Source organism: Amia ocellicauda, chromosome 6 (genome assembly GCF_036373705.1).
Source record: "Amia ocellicauda isolate fAmiCal2 chromosome 6, fAmiCal2.hap1, whole genome shotgun sequence".
NCBI lineage: Eukaryota > Metazoa > Chordata > Actinopteri > Amiiformes > Amiidae > Amia > Amia ocellicauda.
Window position 1 is genome coordinate 41,243,499 of NC_089855.1, and position 18,015 is coordinate 41,261,513.

The 18,015-nt window shown below is 41.3% G+C and overlaps 2 non-coding genes across 2 annotated transcripts; one reads left to right on the forward strand and one right to left on the reverse strand.

The window, feature by feature from the left end:
- Positions 1-614: 614 nt before the first annotated feature.
- Positions 615-729, reverse strand: LOC136751918 (U5 spliceosomal RNA). The gene has a single exon (XR_010817105.1). It is a non-coding gene; the product is annotated as a U5 spliceosomal RNA (small nuclear RNA).
- Positions 730-13,691: 12,962 nt separating this feature from the next.
- LOC136752059 (U5 spliceosomal RNA) lies at positions 13,692-13,806 on the forward strand. Its single transcript, XR_010817230.1, has one exon. It is a non-coding gene; the product is annotated as a U5 spliceosomal RNA (small nuclear RNA).
- The last annotated feature ends 4,209 nt before the right edge of the window (positions 13,807-18,015 follow it).

Here is an 18,015-nt window from a genome sequence, read left to right on the forward strand (position 1 = left end):
TTCAGGTCTCTCGTAAGCTCCAGAGTGCGACTGGATTACAATTTCTACAGCCTGACGGGAGACCTGGACACTTTTCTGCAGATGTGGGGGGTCGGGGCGGCCCTCTGTGCCATTGACTTTGGACATTTTAACCAACTGGTTTAATTCACTTGAATATTTTATAGGTAGCACGTGTGTAGTGGTTTTTATTGAGCGTTTTTAGAATAGGTTGTGTTTTTATGTCGGGAGTTTTTTTCATGTCTTTTATGTGTTTCTAGTTTGTTTTAATTGTTTTTTTTAGTAAAATAAAGGTGTTAAAAATCAAAAAATCTCTCTCTCTCTCACACACACACATAAACACAGCCAGCAAGACACACAGAGCCAGCCAGCTCAGCGATGACATCACGAACCTCTCTCTGAGCTGACTGCTATGACATCACAGAGCACGTGCATTCCATTGCTTGCCGTCTGTCAACCTCTCAGTCACTGCCAGCCAGACTGCCTGGCTGGCTGGATGGGGGGGCTGTTTGCTGCTGCTGCGTACCTTAGCAAGCTTATTTGCTTGACCGGCCTTCCTCCTCCTCCGCCCACATGCCCACCTATGCCCGATCTGCTGTTCACCTGGATCACAGCTCCGCCCCAACAAGGAAGAGCCTCCCAAGAATGGTACAAACTCATCCACGTTCCCCTCCATGGAAAGCTTTAGCAAAAGGCAAAAGCATTATAAGTAATGAATAGGAACCCGAGTCCAAGACGCTTCCGACCAGCCATACATATTTGTGTGTATTAAAGATCACATTTTATTACATTTGTTTTTCTGTACTTTATTACATCTTATTGTGATTTATAATTATATTGTTTATTTTCCATATATATGTATGCATGTTTGTATGTATGTTTGCATGTCCAATTGCTTTGACAATACAAATGCACTGAATAGAGAGAGAGAGAGAGAGAGAGAGAGAGAGAGAGAGAGAGAGAGAGAGAGAGAGAGAGAGAGAGAGGGAGAGAGAGAGAGAGAGAAGTGCTAGGGCACATCTGTAACATAAACTAGGGAACATTCGTCACATGCTTAGGGAACATTCATAACATACAGGGAACATTTGTAAAACGAATTAAGGAACGTTGGTGACATACTAAAAGGACATATACTGGAAAGATGTTGGGCACATTTGAAACAACAAAAATGGCACTTGGTTATTTATTAGGGACATTTATACCAGTCTGTGCAAATATCTATGCATATTCCAATGTTTGCTGCAGGATTTACAGATTGAGTGAGGGGGTCAATATGTTTGATTCAGAAGTAACCACTGCTTCCTCAATTTTGTTTTAAACATAATTTAAAAGAAAAGTGGGCTATACATTGGTCTTGAAAAAAGGAGCAGTGGTCCCTAAGACAATTCTTTTAGTTCTTTGACACAATTCCTAAATCCCATTTTCTGTAAAATATGTTATCAACATGCATTAATATATCATCCAAACTACAATCATACTAATAATGAAAATGTTCATATTATTATATTCTAAGGGTTCTAGTCTATTGTGTATTGTATTTATTATCAGGCCCTTCTCTTATGTTTTAGAGTCATTATTATTATTCCGTACAATACAGGGATTAAATTAAGTATTTTAACCACAAAGTATTGGCTACAGTTATGATGCCTACTTCATTGTTCATATGCATACAGTTTCTGAGGTCTGGACCACTGCACAGTAGTCCCTGGAGTTGTAGTCCAGACCACTGCAAAATTCGTGCTGAAGTGATCTGGATCACCACGCAATGGCCCAAGGACCACTGCAAACTTGGATTTCAATGTTTTTGTGTAATCCATGTTGCTATAGCACCTTCCATGTTCCTTTGTGGTGAGCTGGTTAATTCTGTTCTGGGACAACCACAATCCTGCAGGTTTAATAAGTCTCTCTACACATCAGTCCCTGAGTACCTTCAACCAATGGTCATTTTGACCAATTAAGCCCAAGAATTGAGTCGATTAAGATCTCCTCATTGTGATATGGGGATTCTGAGGGGGGAACATACACGGCACACAGGAACACATCGGTTTGTGTAGAAATGATTTCTTTGCTTATTTTAAGCCATATGTGTGACTCTGCTGTTTTGATGGGCTGTATGGAGTCACTGAGCTCTGCTTTGTACCAGATTATTATACCCCCGGAGTCCCTGCCGTGTCTGACGGAGGGCTTCTTCAGGGAGGGCACTATGACCTCTCTGTAGCCTGAGGGACAGTGACTGGACACGTCTGCCCGACACCATGTCTCTTGCAGGATGATGACATCCTTGTCTCTCACTCTCTGTCTGAACTCCGGGTCCGTGCTCTTCAGCCCGAACACTGAGGAGCCCAGGCCCTGGATGTTCCACATGGTGATAGATAGGGATCGCATTTCTTTCTACTCTAATTAAGCAATTTATATACTCCTTTGGAATGAGATATATCTGGAAATGTGTGAGGTGGAAAGGAAACAAAAAAATAAATATTAATACTGGTGATATGAAAAAATAGGAAACGAATAAATAATAAACAAAACAAAAGAAAACTCCTGACTTACACTCCTATATACATACACATACACACATATATCTACATATATACACATATACGGAAGCATCCATATATCTACATAATTTTTAGAAAATATGTCCATATATATCAGTATATAACTACATTTATACAGGGGTGATTTTCGGATGTGGTAATAGCTAGTCACCTCCTGCAGTGGTTTCTTTGTTATGCACAGTTACTAATCTTATCAGTCGGGTGCAGATGAGGTTGAGCAGGTGTCGGCCACTCTGCTGACCGCTGCTGGGCTGCTCTGTGCATGTTCTGGATGGGCTCCACTCTGGGTCTGCTGTTCTGTGGTCGGGCGTATCCAGGCTGGGGTCTGCGGTGTCCGGACTGGGGAAGGTGGTGTGCAGGTGGAGGGCGGGGGCTCCCAGGGGCCGCTCTCCTGATTGGCTCGGGGTTGTCCTGGGTGGTGTGGGTGCTGGAGAACCTTCTGTGGCCAAGTGGGGGGCTGGCTGGGTTTCGGCCCAGGGCGATGTCTTTGAGTGTCTTTGCGAAGACGCTCACTGCTTGTTTGTGGAGATGGACGTGGTCAAACAAGCTGTGGGCCCCAAGAGTGGGGTGGTGTGCCAGGTGCACATTTGGCATCAGAGCACATCCCCGAGAGATCTCAGTGTTGATCATGTGGATGGTGTTGGGGTGGAAGTCCTTCCTGGGCTGCAGGGTGGAGATGGAGCTGGCCACCTTGTCCTGCTGGGTCCTCAGGTCGTTTGTCTCCTTTTTCTCTCTGTCAGCCAGCGTTTTCAGTGAGTGGAACTGATTTTCAAAGGTGCCCAGGCTGCCCTCGCTGCCCTGTATTAAGACTGTTCCAGTGTGGTACAGATTGATTGTCAGCATGGAGGTGTCTGGGTCGTCCTCCTCACTGATTGACACCTGCCTTCCTTTACTGATGCCTCTCTTTTTAATGTGCCTGTACAGTTGACAGATGGCAGCGTGCCAGGCGTCGGTGTGCTCGGTGTAGAAGACCAGGTTGCTGGTGACTTGCTGGTCTCCAGTCTGAGAGAAGTCGGCTCTGAGAGTCTCTGGGTTGTCCTTCAGTATGTGTTGTCTGAGACTCTTCCTGGCCTGAGCGTTCTTCAGGTGCTCTGGGTAATGGATCGCACAGCTCCTGCTCCTGCTCATTGTATCTTTTATGAATTGATACTTTCAAATTCAAACCTCTGTCACTTTTCAAATGTCAACAGCTTTTCAGTATAGACACAGTTCTGTGTTGATTATACTGTATGCTGTAATTTTGAATATTTTCAAAGTTACAATATTTGTTTGTTTTTCCTATCATGTTACAAATGTTCCCTATGTGAAAGATGCATTATATCTTAACATTGTCAAAACAATTAAAAATATACAGATTATTACTTTCCGTAAAATTATATCACATTGCTATTAACTATGTGTGTCAGTAAAAGTTTAAAATATCCTGACAGTTTTTTATTGATCCTGCAAAATAAGTGTTTAGGGAACAATTGTAACTTAAAGTCAGGGTTAGTGATAGGGTTAGGGTTATGAATATAATTGATATATAGAATTTTTAAGAAGTGTAAATGTTTACATTACATTTTCATGGATTGTCTGAAAGGTTCTATTTGTGTATTTGAAAGATATACACTCACCTAAAGGATTATTAGGAACACCTGTTCAATTTCTCATTAATGCAATTATCTAACCAACCAATCACATGGCAGTTGCTTCAATGCATTTAGGGGTGTGGTCCTGGTCAAGACAATCTCCTGAACTCCAAACTGAATGTCTGAATGGGAAAGAAAGGTGATTTAAGCAATTTTGAGCGTGGCATGGTTGTTGGTGCCAGACGGGCCGGTCTGAGTATTTCACAATCTGCTCAGTTACTGGGATTTTCACACACAACCATTTCTAGGGTTTACAAAGAATGGTGTGAAAAGGGAAAAACATCCAGTATGTGGCAGTCCTGTGGGCGAAAATGCCTTGTTGATGCTAGAGGTCAGAGGAGAATGGGCCGACTGATTCAAGTTGATAGAAGATCAACTTTGACTGAAATAACCACTCGTTACAACCGAGGTTTGCAGCAAAGCATTTGTGAAGCCACAACACGTACAACCTTGAGGCGGATGGGCTACAACAGCAGAAGACCCCACCGGGTACCACTCATCTCCACTACAAATAGGAAAAAGAGGCTACAATTTGCACAAGCTCACCAAAATTGGACAGTTGAAGAGTGGAAAAATGTTCCTTGGTCTGATGAGTCTCGATTTCTGTTGAGACATTCAGATGGTAGAGTCAGAATTTGGCGTAAACAGAATGAGAACATGGATCCATCATGCCTTGTTACCACTGTGCAGGCTGGTGGTGGTGGTGTAATGGTGTGGGGGATGTTTTCTTGGCACACTTTAGGCCCCTTAGTGCCAATTGGGCATCGTTTAAATGCCACGGCCTACCTGAGCATTGTTTCTGACCATGTCCATCCCTTTATGACCACCATGTACCCATCCTCTGATGGCTACTTCCAGCAGGATAATGCACCATGTCACAAAGGTCGAATCATTTCAAATTGGTTCCTTGAACATGACAATGAGTTCACTGTACTAAACTGGCCCCCACAGTCACCAGATCTCAACCCAACAGAGCATCTTTGGGATGTGGTGGAACGGGAGCTTCGTGCCCTGGATGTGCATCCCACAAATCTCCATCAACTGCAAGATGCTATCCTATCAATATGGGCCAACATTTCTAAAGAATGCCTTCAGCACCTTGTTGAATCAATGCCACGTAGAATTAAGGCAGTTCTGAAGGCGAAAGGGGGTCAAACACAGTATTAGTATGGTGTTCCTAATAATCCTTTAGGTGAGTGTACATCTATACAATATCTTCACTATTAAAGATAAACGCATTATTATTTTCGGCATTGTTAAAGCTCATTGGTATTACTGTGACATTAGTTTATTATCGAAAAATATAAATATATATGAAAAGGTATCGTAAAAGAAATTAGAAACACCCTATACATTATTTTTCTTTATAGCAGGGAGGAATCGCTATGTGTTATGTTGTTCCCCCAAGAACATATTATTTGAGTTGCATGTTGTAAAGCCGGACAGGTTAGAGTGACGCACGTCTTTGTGTTCTGGATAGAGAGGAGTAGTGGCGCTGCACTGCTGTGCTCGGCATTGTATTTGTAACTGCAACTCGGTTCATAAGAGACATAAACAAAAGTGCCAGGAACAATAAATTGTGTCAAGGAGTCCTGATGTAAACTGAACCCCAAACAACATGTCTACCTCCGAAGAGACTCGTTTCACGGTTTACAGACTGGCGGCAGCGAGGGATATTGTTTGCTTTTGTTTTTTCTCTACCGAGGCCGGATGCAGTGAGCTGTGCTTGCGGGTGACTGAGACAAAACCATGTCGGTGTTGAGTGAACTGTACTGTTAAAATCGGAAAATAATAATAAAAAAAACTTACGAAAGTAATAAACCGCTATGTCAAGTCATTTAACCGCAAATAGCTAAGTTACACAAGTATAAAAATATATATATGGAAAATCCGATAGACAGATTAATTAATGTTGACGCAGCAAATGGAAATGAAGCGATTAATGCAGAAAGACGCACGAATACGACAGAGTAACACATGATCGTGTTGAGCTGCCTCCTTGCTTTCACGGAGATGGGAAGGATAAAGAAAGTTTCTCTCTGTGGAACACGCGTCTGGAATTGGCTGTAAAAGCTGCACAAACAGCACCAGGATCTTGCAACAATTGTACCAACACATTTAAGTGCTGATGCACTGTCATACTGGGTTTCTTTACCCTCTGAAATGCAAAAAGACTATGCTAAAACAGTAGAGACATTAAAATAAGTCTTTGGAAGAAAAGAAAACCTACTGCATTTTCAAACTTTTGTTAATGCAAGACCCCGTCAGCCTAAAGAAGCATTAGAAGTTTATGCAGCCGAAGTAAGCAGACTTGTGCAAGAGGCGTTTCCCAATTACGGACAGCCAGCTATTGAAATGGAGCGTTTTAGACGTTTTGTTGCTGGTTTAGACCCAGTGCTGCAGGCAAAGTGTTATGAGCATGGTGCAAGTAGATTGGAGGAAGCCCTAAAAATGGCTTGCAAGTGGGAGCGGGTCAGGAAGCATTAAGAACTGCCTCTTCACATTTCTAAAGCACAATAAATGAGAAGGTTCTGGAACAACCATCTATATGTAAATCTGGAAATATCCTAACAGCTATGGTGTCAAGCAAGTCCATTTCATCTACGTCAGAGGAATCCCCCAAATTACTACAAGCTATTGCAGATTTAACTGCAGATGTTAAAGCATTCAGAGTAGAGGTGAGCCAGTTGAAGCAACAGCAAGAAAATCTCAAACATGGGCACAGCCAGTACAAAGAGGGGAAAAAGGACCGTCAGCCCTATCCAGAATGGATGAAACAAGAGCAATATCGTGCATCACGAAAAGCATCCCCTGATGGGTATAATTCTTCCTCTAGATCACAAAGAGATGTTTCTTCACCTTTATAGAAACATGTCTCCTGGACCAAGACCCGGACATCATTCCCTACATAGGCAAAAATATGAAAGGTGGTCTCCATCACCAAGCAACCGTTACTATTCAAGAACTAACAGTCCTAGCAATCGCTATCACTCATCTCACCCTGATCAGCACTGCAGTTCAAGATATTCTCGTAGTCCATCTGCATCCTACTCACACTCAAGGGACAGGTACACCAGGAGAACACCCAGTCCACATCACCATGAGAGAAGGCCTGATTGCAGATACAGCAAACGTCATCTTTGCTTTGATTCTGAGGATCAGGGAAACGAGTGGTAGCAGGTGCTGCGGGCCAAGTAGCTGCTACATTGAATTACAGGGGTCCAGAGTCTGAAGCTTCAGCTTTAAAAGACTCTCCAACCTCTCCAATATTGTTTTGCTGTTATTGAGGACACTGCTGTTCAAGCCTTCATTGATACTGGTTCACAAATTTCTTTGATCAGTGAAAATTTAAGAGTGTCAATTCCAGCACTGAAGACAAAGTCCATCAGAAAGTCATACGTGTTGGCAAGGTCAGTGACTGGTGAGTGCCTTGATACTCTTGGAACACTAACCATTAGTATTAGACTTGGAGAGGAGGTTTGTCATCATGATGTTCAAGTGATATCTCGGATGGGATTTTCTGCAGAAACACCATGCAGTGATTGATGTACAAGGACAATTACAGTTGTGGAACTGAAAAGTCCCACTGTTGTTTTCTAAGCAAATCACACCTCTTTGTTGCAATGCTGTGACATTTGCGCCAATCTACATTCCTGCAATGACTGAGATGAATATCATGGCAAAGTTGCAGCCATTTACAGAAAATCAAATCTCAACTCCAAATTACTTAGGAATACTGTAACCTGAAGCATGCAACTACCCAGGTCTGTTTGTTGCCAGAACAATGTCTCCAGTGAAGAAAGGATTAACAACCACTGGTGTCATGAATCCTACCAATGACGACTGCCATGTGCCAAGTAACACACCACTGGGAAACTTTTACTCTCTGATAAATCAGGGAGGTGAAGAGTTCCAGGTTATTGAGGCTACTGTGCACAATATCAGGCAGACAGAAGGCACAAATTTACCCACAGTGGACTTCAGTCAGTCTAAATTGAGTGATCCACAAATGGACCAGCTGGAGAACTTACTTTTTAAGTATTGTGATGTGTTTAGTTCACATGAACATGACTATGGCTGCACAGATGCTGTAAATCAACACATTCGAACTGGAGATGCCCTACCGATCCGACAACATGCTTACAGGACTTCTCCAGCTTTGAAGCAGGAAATAGAAAAACAAGTTCAGCAGTTGCTGGCCCATCACCTCATTGAGGAGAGCTGCAGCCCTTGGGCTTCACCTGTTGTTTTAGTCAAGAAAAAGGACGGCAGCTACAGATTTTGCATTGCATTAAGAAATTAAACCCTGTCACCATACGGGACTCGCATCCCTTACCACGGATTTCTGAAGCTTTGGACAGCCTGGCAGGGGCATGCTGGTTTAGTACCATGGACCTGTCAAGTGCTTATTGGTAGGTTCAGCTGGCATCAGAAGACCGGGAGAAGACCGCATTTACCACCGGCAGCGGCTTATACCATTTTATACGGGATGAAGTCTCTTTCCTGGGACATGTAATCACCAAGGGTGGTCTCAGACCAGATTCCAGGAAGCTTGACAAATTGAAAGATTGGCCAACACCAAGAACACCTACTGAGGTGAGAGCTTTTGTGGGTCTCTGTTCCTATTACAGACGATTCGTTAAAAACTTTGCCCAAAAAGATGCAAAACAGTTGGTCTTCTGAACTACAGCCTGAACAAGCTGTTCCTGTAAGACAAACCTGTGAAGATTTAGCAATAGACATTGATGAACTGAAGCAGAAACAACAAGCGGATGTCATTCTGAGAACTGCGATGGAATGGAAAGAAATGGATAACCGAAGACCTACTGCACGACGAATCAAAAACTCCCCGTCAGCTCTGAAAAAGCTCTGGTATGAGTTTCCTCACCTGACTTTGGAAAATGGGATCCTCTGTCAAAAAATTAAAACCTTTCTTCAGAAAGCCTATACTTACCAATTGGTTCTTCCTGAATCCCTCATTCAGACAGCCCTCACTTACCTGCATGGAAATGTCTTCAGTGGACATTTAGGGACTGAACGAACTTTGCAGAGAGCCAGAAAAATCTGCTATTGGCCTTACATGTCACGTGACATTTACAAGTTCTGTACAGAGTGTTTAACATGTCAGACTCGCAGTGCTCCAACACTAAAAGCTAGAGCTCCTTTACAACCTATTATGGTGGATCGTCCATTCCAGAAAATTGCTGCTGACCTCACCGAGCTACCAGTCACTTTTCAAGGCAACAGGTATGTTCTTGTTGTAATGGATTATTTTACATGCTATGTGAATCTCTTTCCTTTTAAAGATCAGCGTGCAACAAGTGTAGCTCAATGCTTGTTTGAAGACTTCATCCATCAACATGGTATACCTGAGTCCATCCACACTGACCAGGGCAGACAGTTTGAGTCTGATCTGGTGAAGCAGCTGTGTAGCAAGTTGGGAATTGAGAAGACACGAACATCTCCGTACCATGCCCAATCAGATTGCATGGTGGAAAGACTGAACCGGACATTAAAAGACCAATTCGCTAAATACATCAACCAAAATGGAGGAGAATGGGACAAATACCTCTCACAGATGGAACTTGCATACAATTCAAGTGTACATTCCAGTACTGGATATACTTAATTTCTCCTTGCTCATGATCGGGAACCTTGTCTGCCTGTGGACGTTTTGTTGAACTGCAGTTCATTCACTACTCAAGCAACTCCGGGCACACCAGCTGCTTATGCCCAGGATGTCTTTAACCGCCTGTCACATGCTTTTGACATGGCCGCTGAGTAGTCGAAAGAATCTAAACTACTGCTAAAGACTCACTATGATCAAAATCTTGCTTTTAACCCCTATGCTGAAGGTGATCTTGTTTTCCTTGATGATCCTGCCAATCAAAGGAATAAACTTGCTCCTAGATGGAAAGGGCCACATAGAGTTCTGAAGAGGTTGGATAAAGACGGTTGTCCTGGCGTGACCTATGAAATCACTGACCCAAAAGATCCACGATCCAAATCATGGATTGTACATTACAATCATCGGCTGAAGGCATACAAAGGTCCTTGGTCTGACTTACCTGCTCATCCAGAAGCGCCTCCACAGCTGTTTAGAGATCCTGATGATGCACCTGTCAGTCCGCCATCAACACTGACGGCTTTGTCTGGAGACGTCCCTTACCCACTTCCAGTTCCAGCGAGCTCCAGTCATCACTCGATGCCGTCTCTCTCTCTTCTTTTTTCCACAGCTCCTGTCCAGAGGGATATGCTACCTGTTCCAGGTGTTGTTCCACAGCCTGCTCTAGCACTTGAGCCATGCCCAGGTGTCACCCATTCTTCCAGCCTTTGGGATGCCCAAGTCACAGTGCACCCAGAGACTGTGTCTTTTCTCTTACCTCAGCGACCCCAGACTCCTGTGGCATTACCTGCTGGATGTACCTAGTGGTCGTAAAGTTTTGAAACCTGACAAGTTTAAAGATTTAGTTCTTTCTTGGTTTATACCTGTTTTCATGTTACATTACAGTTCAATACAGTAATGGCTCCTAATTTACCATTCTTAAAAAAAAATAAAAAGTTCCTATTGTACTGACATACATCTATTGTGATTTAATTACTGCAACATCAGTTTATCATTTGGAAAATCTAAGTGTATATATATATATATATATATATATATATATATATACACTCACCTAAAGGATTATTAGGAACACCTGTTCAATTTCTCATTAATGCAATTATCTAACCAACCAATCACATGGCAGTTGCTTCAATGCATTTAGGGGTGTGGTCCTGGTCAAGACAATCTCCTGAACTCCAAACTGAATGTCTGAATGGGAAAGAAAGGTGATTTAAGCAATTTTGAGCGTGGCATGGTTGTTGGTGCCAGACGGGCCGGTCTGAGTATTTCACAATCTGCTCAGTTACTGGGATTTTCATGCACAACCATTTCTAGGGTTTACAAAGAATGGTGTGAAAAGGGAAAAACATCCAGTATGCGGCAGTCCTGTGGGCGAAAATGCCTTGTTGATGCTAGAGGTCAGAGGAGAATGGGCCGACTGATTCAAGCTGATAGAAGAGCAACTTTGACTGAAATAACCACTCGTTACAACCAAGGTATGCAGCAAAGCATTTGTGAAGCCACAACACGTACAACCTTGAGGCGGATGGGCTACAACAGCAGGAGACCCCACCGGGTACCACTCATCTCCACTACAAATAGGAAAAAGTGGCTACAATTTGCACAAGCTCACCAAAATTGGACAGTTGAAGACTGGAAAAATGTTGCCTGGTCTGATGAGTCTGGATTTCTGTTGAGACATTCAGATGGTAGAGTCAGAATTTGGCGTAAACAGAATGAGAACATGGATCCATCATGCCTTGTTACCACTGTGCAGGCTGCTGGTGGTGGTGTTATGGTGTGGGGGATGTTTTCTTGGCACACTTTAGGCCCCTTAGTGCCAATTGGGCATCGTTTAAATGCCATGGCCTACCTGAGCATTGTTTCTGACCATGTCCATCCCTTTATGACCACCATGTACCCATCCTCTGATGGCTACTTCCAGCAGGATAATGCACCATGTCACAAAGGTCGAATCATTTCAAATTGGTTTCTTGAACATGACAATGAGTTCACTGTACTAAACTGGCCCCCACAGTCACCAGATCTCAACCCAATAGAGCATCTTTGGGATGTGGTGGAACGGGAGCTTCGTGCCCTGGATGTGCATCCCACAAATCTCCATCAACTGCAAGATGCTATCCTATCAATATGGGCCAACATTTCTAAAGAATGCTTTCAGCACCTTGTTGAATCAATGCCACGTAGAATTAAGGCAGTTCTGAAGGCGAAAGGGGGTCAAACACAGTATTAGTATGGTGTTCCTAATAATCCTTTAGGTGAGTGTAAATGTAACATTAGAAATACTGTATGATTTATTTAATTAAGAAACGAGGACGTTTCAAATAAAGTGGGGGAAGACTGTGACATTAGTTTATTATTGAAAAATATAAATATCTATGAAAAGGTATCGTAAAAGAAATTAGAAACACTGTATACATCATTTTACTTTATAGCAGGGAGAAATCGCTATGTGTTATGTTGTTCCCCGAAGAACATATTATTTCAGTTGCATGTTGTAAAGCCAGACAGGTTAGAGTGACGCACGTCTTTGTGTGGTGGATAGAGAGGAGTAGTGGCGCTGCACTGCTGTGCTCGGTATTGTATTTGTAACTGCAACTCGGCCTCCAGCACCGGCACCATGTCGGTGGAAAAGCGCTAAGTGAGTCGTGAGTTCACGTCTTTACTGGGTAGTCCTTGACAACTTAATTGACTCAATTCTTGGGCTTAATTGGTCAAAATGACCATTGGTAGAAGGTACTCAGGGACTGATGTGTAGAGAGACTTATTAAACCTGCAGGATTGTGGTTTTCCCAGATCAGAATTAACCAGCTCACTACAAAGGAACATGGTAGTTGCGATTGCAACATGGATTACACAAAAACATTGAAATCCAAGTTTGCAGTGGTCCTTGGCCATTGCGTGGTGATCCAGATCACTTCAGCACGAATTTTGCAGTGCTCTGGACTACAACTCCAGGAACTACTGTGCAGTGGTCCAGACCTCAGAAACTGTATGCATATTAACACTGAAGAAGGCATCATAACTGTAGCCAATACTTTGTGGTTAAAATACTTAATTTAATCCCTGTATTGTACGGAATAATAATAACAACTGTAAAACATAAGAGAAGGGCCTGAGAATAAATACAATACACAATAGACTAGAACCCTTAGAATATAATAATATGAACATCTTCATGATTAGTATGATTGTGGTTTGGATGATATATTAATGCAAGTTGATAACATATTTTACAGAAAATGGGTTTTAGGAATTGTGTCAAAAAACTAAAAGAATTGTCTTAGGGACCACTGCTCCCTTTTTCCAGACCAATGTATAGCCCACTTTTCTTTTAAATTATGTTTAAAACAAAATTGAGGAAGCAGTGGTTAGTTCTGAATCAAACATTTTGACCCCCTCACTCAATCTGTAAGTCCTGCAACAAACATTGGAATATGCATAGATATTTGCACAGACTGGTATAAATGTCCCTAATAAATAACCAAATGCCATTTTTGTTGTTTCAAATGTGTCCAACATCTTACCAGTATGTATTTTTAGCATGTCACAAAGGTTCCCTAATTCGTTTTACAAATGTTCCCTGTTTGTTATGAATGTTCCCTAAGCATGTGACGAATGTTCCCTAGTTTATGTTACAGATGTGCCCTAGCACGTCTCTCTCTCTCTCTCTCTCTCTCTCTCTCTGTCTCTCAATTTAGTGCATTTGTATTGTCAAAGCAATTGGACATGCAAACATACATACGTACATACATATGGAAAATAAACAATACAATTTTAATTCACAATAAGATGTAATAAAGTACAGATAAACAAAATGTAATAAAATGTGATCTTTAATATACACAAATATGTATGGCTGGTCGGAAGCATCTTGGACTCGGGTTCCTCTTCATTACTTATAACGCTTTTGCCTTTTGTTTAAGCTTTCCATGGAGGGGAACGTGGATGAGTTTGTACCATTCTTGGGAGGCTCTGCCTTGTTGAGGCGGAGCTGTGATCCAGGTGAACAGCAGATCGGGCATAGGTGGGCATGTGGGCGGAGGAGGAGGAAGGCCGGTCAAGCAGATAAGCTTGCTAAGGTACGCAGCAGCAGCAAACAGCCCCCCCATCCAGCCAGCCAGGCAGTCTGGCTGGCAGTGACTGAGTGGTTGACAGATGGCAAGCAACGGAATGCACGTGCTCTGTGATGTCATAGCAGTCAGCTCAGAGAGAGGTTCGTGATGTCATCGCTGAGCTGGCTGGCTCTGTGTGTCTTGCTGGTTGTGTGTATGTGTGTGTGTGTGTGTGAGAGAGAGAGATAGAGTGTGTGTATGTGTTTGTGTGAGTGGGTGGGTGGGTGGCTGTGTAAGTGTCTGTCTGTCTGTCTTTCTGTCTCTCTCTGTCTCTCTCTGTCTCTCGCTCTGTAGATGCATCATAGGGAACATATGTAATAATCTCTCTTTTTGTTATCCAAAAATGTGAATGAACGTATTTCACGTGGGTTTTGCATTGGTTGGAAACGTTTTAAGATTATTTATGAAGTGTAGTTTGGATTTGTCTCAATTCTCCGTAGTTTTCAATGTATGTGCCATTCAGTAGCGTTCATGTTACAGATGTGTCCTATGCTGTGGTAGGGTCAATAAAATGTCAGTAAAATTTTATTTTAGCAATTATGGAGGAAGAAATGGAAATAGAGGGTCCTCACTAATTATCTAATTTTTCCAACAACGTTTAAAATTAGGTCTTGCGAAGCTGTAGAAAATGCTGTATAATTGTATGTGTGTTCAAACACCAGCTGCTATAGACTGATAGCTTTTGAAGACTCTGTATAGGAAGTTGAAGAAAGTGTTTTGTGATAATTATATAATGTTTTATATTAATACTAGCATTAGAAGTAGTTTTGGATACAGGCTGAGCAGATTAGATTTAGCAGGACAAGTAAACGGTCAACAAGGTTGGTTTGTTAGAAACTCCTGTCATTAATGAAAGATTACACAGTGCCGAAATACCCTACAGCTGTCTGCTGAGAATTTGTTTATGACTGAATTGTTTCTCCAGACAGGGAGGAATTGTTTTTGTTAAAGAGCGATTGACACCAGGTAAATGAAGACCGTGGGATCACATCTTCCTAGTGCACATCAAAGACAGACATCTGCTTTGGATCCATCACCTCTTCACGGGAGGACAGATCGTAAAACGGAGCCGGACCTGTATCTTCTGATTGGATGAACGGCCATAAGATGTTACGTCATTTTTCCAATAAAGTTGTACTCATGTCTGTAAACATTAAGTCTCACTGAAGGAATTATTCCTGACGTGGGGCTTCCGAATGGCTCGATTAAAGTTCTGTTTGCTTTATCTCCACGACTTCTCCACTTATTTCTGACACGGTTCTACATCCTGGCATCACGAACGAGGATCTGAACTTGCCTCCACTCCTGGGACCAAAGCAATGGTGAGTACCTTTAAAATGACCACCCTGTATATTTAGATTTGATCTCGGGATTGTGTGAGGCTCTCAGATTGTAATTTAAAGAGAACCTGTGGAGAGGTATAGGTAAAACAAATAGAAAGGTTGACTGTACAGCGGAGGATCACAGTAGGGTGAACTCCAGGTAAGACAGATCTGTGGGGAGAGATGCCAAGGGAACCGAAAGGTACGACGAGGCCTGCTGAGCCCCAGGTTAAGCAAGGAAACCCTTGTACACCAGGGCCAGAGTCAGTGGCAGTCAATAACCAGACGGAACCAGAGGTACATAAAGTCCAACACTATAGCCCCATCGTTGGCAAAGATAGGGTTGGCATAATGGCGTTAAATAAGTGTATGTGAATTCCTACAAGTTTTAATTGTTAAACTTAAAATGGTAAAGGCAAGATAAAAAAACGACAAAGTTTTCATAATTCTTTGTCTGAATAATAAGAATTTAGAGAAGAAATTGATCATAATAGATCAAATAAACACCAAAGTAGTGTATTTCAAAGATTATTTTACATCTGATTTTTAATAATAACAATATAATAAATTAATAAATGCTAAGGGCTGTTTGAGACACTGCAGGGTCAACAAAACACGCCACTAATCTAATATCTGAATTATCTTTGGATGTCAATCTGTATGTGCTTTGTGTGTTTATGTATATATATAGTCTGAAGGTTATGTAAGGTAAATGTCTGTTTTGTATGCTTTGTATTTTTAATATTGTGCATAGTACAGAATAAGACTGAGAAGGGAAGTAACCAATAATTTCAGAATTAAATTTACAATTACGCAGTTATTGATGTTTTAACAACAGATTAATGAGGATTTAGACATTTAACTGTATACAGAGTGCACAAAGCATCAGAAATAAGAAATGAATAATGCATCTATTATAAGAATAATGATAAAGTAATACAAAACATACACTAAATACATAGATTAATAATACTAATAAAGTAAATAAATAGTAATGGTGTTCTCTAAGCCTCAGAAGAACAATAATTTGTTTGTTAAAAATCATATTATGGACAAATTCTGTAAAGTCAAATTAAAGGAAAACTAAAGGCTGGAATCCACAGGAGCAGCACTCTGGTGCAGCCCTGAGTGACAGCCTGATGTAAATCCCATAGCAGGAGAATGTAAACAGTATAGTGACATATTATAGTCTTATTTTAGAAAATATTTGGTTATTGGTGCATAGCATAAAATACCTGAAATAAAAGTTAAAATTAGACTTTGGATTTAAGATGTGTGAATTAGTCAAAGGGTAAGAATTTTAAGGATACTATAGAATTATAAATTATGAGCATTGAATAAGTGAGCTAAAATTAGTATTGCATAATTTTGAAGGAAAAAATAAAACTTAAAAATACTATTAGAATGAGTTTTACCAACCAGAAATAAAAAAATAAATGTTGAAAATTGAATTAGAGCTAATTTTTGTAATGGGAATCTGAGGAAACGGTGAAATTTGGTGAAGATATAAATACATAGATAACCAGATACTCCAGGAAATTAAAGGTGTGGTCATTTGGTAGCTGTGAGTTCCACAATGAAGAGTTTTTGAAATCCCCAGATATAAGATCCCTAAATACAAGGTGTAGGTAAGAAATGAACTATTGATCAGTTCAATCTGGCTTTGGGAACAGTTCTTCTGAACATGTACCGGTGTAGATTGGACTTCAATAGGAGGAAGTGACACAATAAAGACATATATGAGCCGTGCAGGCGGACAGTCTTAGTGCCCACGCAGGCTCTTCATTGGGGAAATCATTGACTGAACACATTTTTTTGAAAATTTGTTTTCCTGAGGTATCTGGGAATCATTATTGAAATCAATTAAAATGCTTATTTTCTAAAAATATATTTTATTAGGAAAATATCTTAATCTGTTAACTCAAATAATGGAGCGAAATATATACTAATAATACATGTCAATAAATATAACTTGTATTGTCTAGGAAAGGAGAAAGAACAGTTGTTAGGATACAGAGTGATGTTTTCAGAGGGGGCGTTGGTGCAGTGAAAGTGTCTGTGAGGTCAGCTCCCCACTGAGAGAGATAAGAGAGCTGCCTTGTAACTAAATACAGATGTACTACTACTAACCAAGCAACATTGTCAACCGACAGTAATGTTTTGGGAAGTCGAGAATAGTAACATTACTAATGCTAATAATACTGATGTTGATACAGATGAATAGAAAAATAACTACTATTATCTGTCTTCACAGGAACCAGCAACAATGAATTTCCCTCACATTTAGTCCACAGGTTCCCTACTCACATGCCATGACACATCAGTGCATATTCTCCCCTCTCACATTGGCCTCCGCTCTAAGTGCTGCAGCCCATAATCCGTCCTCATGGCCACTGATGCCAGTGTGTGTGGACGGACAGGAGGGAGGGGGATGGTGGAAACATACGATGCTTACCATACTCTGGTAAAAGTAATAAACCAACTAACTCTGCTAATTCCAATTGACAACAGGAGGGTGGCGATGTCCAGGAATAGACGGACAGATTATTAACAATGCATTTCTGATTGATTTCAGGTGCTGAAAAATAACAATTTTATCTTTGAGGAAAAGGCCTGAAGAAACAATATGGAAATAGATTGGGAAGAAACATGAATAGTCATACAACTCCAACCTCTTTTAAATCTAAGCACAAGGATACAGAGTCTGGTGGGACCATGGGCATTTCATGAACTATCCTTTCCATAGTTTATTAGAGTGACTAC